The 6000-nt window shown below is 33.6% G+C and overlaps 1 protein-coding gene across 2 annotated transcripts in view; it reads right to left on the reverse strand.

The window, feature by feature from the left end:
- Positions 1 to 3128, reverse strand: part of LOC119828537 — a 108718-nt gene extending 105590 nt beyond the window's left edge. For both annotated transcript variants that reach the window (XM_038350721.1, XM_038350720.1), the window contains exon 1: positions 3094 to 3128. The gene's annotated coding sequence lies outside the window, so the exon portion shown is untranslated. The remainder of the gene's footprint in view (positions 1 to 3093) is intronic.
- Positions 3129 to 6000: the final 2872 nt, after the last annotated feature.

The following is a 6000-nucleotide window of genomic DNA, read 5'->3' on the forward strand; positions in this document are numbered from 1 at the left end:
GGTGATCAGTCTTCTGTGTCCTGCCAGACCGAGACATTCTTTTTTGTGCGTCTCCACCGGGATTCGAACCCAGGACCCCTAGTTCTACGATCACGTGTTAACCACTATACCAAAGAAGCGGGCAATCTTCTAACACCGTGCAATCAACTATGTATAATTATAATCGGATTGTATCGGAGGGATAAAGATTAATGCTTCAACACCTGCTTGCTTATGAATTATTTGTTTATCATGGATGGGTACCTACGCGATTGGTAGATCCATTAAGATAACCATGTTTCGTTTGAGTTTATTGTTTATTTGTATTGTATGGGATATGATCGATTTTGTTGTATGTTATATTATATGGAATGTTTGGACGTGCATTGTAATAAAAATATCTAATAGATAAAATTCTCGTGTCACAGTTTTTGTTGCCATACTCCTCTGAAACGGCTTGACCGATTTTGATGAAATTTTTTGTGCTTATCCGGTATCTATGAGAATCGGCCAACATCTATTTTTCATACCCCTAATAATGATAAGAGTAAGGCAGAACAGCGTTTGCCGGGTGCAGCTAGTTAAATGTATATAAAATGATTGATTTCTGAATTAAGAGATTTGAAATTTACATACGTTGCATTTTTTTGTATGAAAATAAATTATGATCAGATTTCAATAAAATTAGATTATAATGTTCTTATAAATATGTCCTGTTATTAAGGTTCCCGTATCTAAAGACTTAGATGGGACCCTATCAGTTCGCTGTCCGTGTGTTTAAATTATAAAACATTTAGTAAAAGCTGTAGCTAAGCAACGGCTGGTATGGTAATTAATTGGATGGGCGACCGAATTTTTGACAGTTGCTTCTTAATATAAGGGACAGGACAGCTTCTACATGTAAGGGACCATAGTCTCGAGTCCGCCTCGCACTTAACTGATTGTTATACCCTTTTAGTCTAACATGTTGTTTTGAATTTTGATAAGAAAAAAAATCATCAGATTTCAATTAATAATATAGACTCAAGTGAAAGTTCTATTTGCAAGTGGAAATAAATAAAAACACACACCACACTTGTTTCCAATTATACCCTTGATATATATACTGTGAATTCTTCGGCTCGGATGTCTGTCTGTACGTAATTAATAACTCCTGAATGTTGTTTCACCACATGTTTGGGTTAGGTTTCAGATTTATTGCGTTATTATTGTTTCGTAATTTTTATGGCGTGTTAAGTGGCTGGGGTGATAGATCAAAGGTTTTTCGTCGTTTGCACTATTCAATGATATAATTACTAGCTGCGCCCTGCGGTTTCACCCGCATAAGTCTGTATCCCGTAAGAATATGGGGATGAAAAGTTGCCTATGTGTTATCCTAGTTGTCCAGCTAGCTACGTACCAAATTACATTGCAATCGGTTCAGTAGTTTATGCGTGAAAGAGTAACATACATTCATACATACATACATACTTACAAGCTTTCGCGTTTAAAATATTAATAGAATGGCTCGTATAATAGTAAAATATGAATAAGAACAATGGAACGTTAAGAAAACCTTAAAATGATGCATTTTAATAATAAAATAGTATTTGATTATGCGATTTTAAGTCTAGGCATTTTGTATTTAATCACAGATTATCATACGTTAGATTTGTTCGCAAAATCTATTGGCAATATTATTTTAACTATATTAGCAATCTGATTCGCAAACATTAAATTAAACGATATTCAACCGCGTTAGTTTGAATAAATAATTGAGATGATATTATATGTTGTTTAATTTAATCACTATTTTATAGGTGTGTGTGTTTTTTATTTATGTAGCTCTATCTATTTAGTCTGACCGCCTCCTTGGTACAGTGGTAAACTCGTTAGCGTATAACGGAGCATCCTGGGTTCGATTCTCGTCAGGGATGCACAAAAAAGAAATGTCTCGGTCTGGCAGGACACAAAAGGCTGATCACCTACTTGTCCATAAAGAAAATCGATCAGTGAAACAGATGTACCTATATCATCTGCCCAGGACAGGGGACACAGGACTTCACTGATATCTATTTAGTATTATTTTTGTTATATTCTCTATTATGCTAAGATCCATCCACTTTCTTTTTGTACATTTTTTTCTCGAATTCGCAACAGTAAAACATTCACCTTGGTATTGGTTGAATAAAACGCTATATAGCCAACCTTTGCAACTTCTGTCCTGTTATTGTGAATTTCTATAAGCAAGAATAAATATATAAATAAAATAAGCAAACAAATAAGTCATAACACACTTAAATAATGTAAAAAGCGTCCGATATGTTCTCTAAAGCAATCGTAACTTACACCAGAATATATAAGGTCAATCAGTCCATCTCCTCAATTCCGTTTTAGTTAATTTTTTCTAACCTTACCGTTCGTTATTTCCGTATATCTTACCGTATTATCCGTTAATTGTAATATAGATTTACATTATATACTAGATCCCCTAATAAATGAGTAGCAACAGGATAAATATTTATAAAATGTAGTAATATTTATCAAAGACACCGTCCCTATATGGACGGCGATTGGTAAATATTTGACAAACCGTCGCTCTCGACTCCTCACTTTACTAAAACAATATTTAATGTGACCGTTGGTCATGCATTAATTTTATGTGACTCATCCTACTTAATATCATAAATGCGAAAGTTTGTAAGGATGTGTGTGTGTTTGTTGCTCTTTCACGCAAAAACTACTGAACTAATTGGCACACTTCGGCACGAATTGGGCCAGCTCGCACCGGGTAAGTACCACGTCCCCACAGAAGACCGGCGTGAAATAGCATTTTGCTGTGTTTCGATCGGTAAGTGGGGAAGCCGGAGGCCCACATCTTTCTCCTTACCCTGCCTAGTCCTTTCCTTTATTCCTCTCCCCTATCCTTGATTAATCCCTTCCCCATTTAAAGTCGGCAAAAAGAGAAAAATAAACGTAAATATTTAATTGAAATCTTTTGTGCAAAAGCTTCAAAACCATTTAATTACCACGTAATATCGTGTATAGAAATATTAAGTAGGTGTATACCTCTATCTAACCTGTCAATTCCATCACTATTTACAAACAAGCATTGTTTAATATCGCTTTACTCACAAACTCATTAGTGGCACGATCCGATGTTACCTGCAACAGAACAAACGGCATCAACGTCAGAACACCATTAAAACTCACTCCAATAGAAATCTATGGATACATTAAAAATGACAGTGCATTAGTAGGAAGGTCTACAGGATATCAGCGTAGGTGGGATCAAAGAAGTATATGCGTTTCGGCTTAACATTTCAAGATAAACGCGTGTTATAAGACGCCTGTGCTCTAAAGTTGAAAGATTACAATTTTATTTACTACTTTAAAATGATAATCCACGTCTTAATTAACGTCGAGCCTGTACTATGAATGTTTCAATCGATGTTTTAATCGATAGCTGAAACGAGGGGATTAGGGGAAAGCGACTTTATTGAGTGGCCATACGGTTTAGATCTATTTGGAGTTGTTACGAGAAATTAGCGATAGTATTAAAAGTTTTGGATAAATGGTAGTGGTTTCTCACATATTGCCGCCAACCCATATTCATTCTAGGAAGGGTTTGATTAGAAACAATTTTGGTAATGGCACTTTATAATATTTCGTCGGATATAGCTTCACATTAACGTATTCATTTTGTTAGGAAATTCTGTAACACTTCTTTATTCTTATCCAAGATAAGTTCACGAGAGAAATGTGGAATTTGGATATATATCAATTCTTATATTTTGTAGTACATTTTGAGACTTTATTGTTATAAGTTTTTTTTTTGTTTATTCATTTAGCAAAGTAACAGGAGTACATAATAATAAAGACCCTGACCTTAGAACTGGTGGTGTTCTGTGTCTCGAAGGAGAGTTTCTTCCTAATATTTTATCTATATAAAAGCTTTCAGCAGTCCTACGATAGAGTGGTTCAAGGCCTTTAAGGTGTACAATATAAATTAATTAGTAGCTAATCTTAAAAGCAGTTTAACCGATTCAAGATTCAAGATTGTTTTTGATAATTTTTTTCATGTAGTAGTTATATCTCATAGATTTTTATAGTACCAGCCCATTATATTATAGCTTTATATTCGATCAATTTTATTCTATTTTTTATCCTCAGTAATAATATAAATGTGTTTGTTTTATTGTTATTTCATATATAAGCGAAGGGATATTATAGTATGATTTTGTCTGGAGTTATTTGAGACTTAACAGTGGTATAGACTACTTTCTACTGGGATAAAATATCTCATGCCGCGGGACTGTAGCAAGCTGTTTCATAACCAACTAATATTATAATCGTCTAAGTATGGATGGATGTTTATTACTCTTTCACGCGAAAACACCTTATCGTATCTGTATCAAATTTGGTACAGAGGTAGATTATAGTCTGGATTAGCGCATAGGCTACTTTTACGGGTATCCCACAAGTCTCGCCGCGTGTTACAGCTAGGAAAGCGTATACCAACGTGTGACGTCATAAACAAATGTCCCATGTACACAATTGACACTGAAGCGTGTCATATAAAAATCCACTTTGATAATACCATAGTTACTTGTCGAATCGCCAGTCGTATCAATGAGGTGGCGGATCGTAAAATGGGCTTTATCACCGTTTGTTAGTCTTTGTTTATGGCTTACAGGATTACGTTTAGTGATTGATTCCACTTCCTGCGTATAAATTGTCCGATACGTTTTGTTTTGTCAATGGAGGCTGGATTTTTAACACGATTTTTTAGTTTTCTCTGTATGCTTTTGTTTGTATGTAACTCCTTTAGATTTTGACCTATTCTGAATGGACAGATTTAATTCAAACTTTGTTGGCTAAATTTATTAGTATAGAAGCATTGAAATGGTGTATAAATGAGAAATTTTTAAAGAATAGAATTGTTGTATGCGTTTCTAGGATCGGTGAAGATACAATAATTTCATTAGTATATCTTATTATCCTAATTAGGATCGCCAGGATTTAATTATTATTTATGTATACTCTGTAATGAGCAAATGAGACAATATAGTCGATGCTATTAAAGAGGTTTTTCAGCTTTTCTTGACGATGTTTAATTTATTTCTATCAGCTATTTCAAAAAATATGTTTTAACTATCGAACCAAATAAATATACATCTAATGGAATATGTTTAAAATATGCACTATCGTATTAAAAATAATAAGAAATGTTAGTTCCATTTCACGCATATTACAAGTGTTTAAATTTGGAATGCAGAGATTCGTTAACATTTGACCCTGACTTCGTTTGAGATATTAGTTAATAGAGATACTAATTGTGATGCTGTGACGTTGTAATAAGACTACTCCTTTAGTATTAGTATTGTCTGAGTAATTCTTCGGAAATATTCTAAAGTGACTTGCTTACATATGTATACACAATACAATATAATACAATATACTTTATTTAACTCATATAAATGAGGAAGATTAACAAACAAAGAAAAAGAAAATATCTAATATATAATTTTATATCTAATATCCTACTAATATTATAAATGCGAAAGTTTGTTAGGATGTGTGTGTGTGTTTGTTACTCTTTCACGCAAAAACAACTCAACCGATTGCAATGATATTTGGTACGTAGACAGCTGGACAACTGGAATAACAAATAGACAACTTTTTATCCCGATATTCCTACGCGATACGGACTTACGCGGGTGAAACCGCGGGGCGCAGCTAGTACTATATATAATTGTATTATGTTCATATTTACTATTATTTTTATTTCGTTTCATTGATGCAAAAATTGTTCCACTACGTCTAGTGGTATTGTCACATTTTCAATGATATTTAGAACTAGCTACGCCGCGCGGTTTCAGCCGAGGACATACCCACAGCAATAACACCTATTTATATAGCTCATGTCTTATCCTCCTGTATATGTTATAAAATTGTAAAGTTTTATCAAAATCCATTCAGTAGTTTTAAGGTGAACGAGTTACAAACATTTTAGTTTTTTCTATTTTTATTTATTTTATT

The sequence above is a fragment of the Zerene cesonia genome, chromosome 8 (genome assembly GCF_012273895.1).
Source record: "Zerene cesonia ecotype Mississippi chromosome 8, Zerene_cesonia_1.1, whole genome shotgun sequence".
Taxonomy (NCBI): domain Eukaryota; kingdom Metazoa; phylum Arthropoda; class Insecta; order Lepidoptera; family Pieridae; genus Zerene; species Zerene cesonia.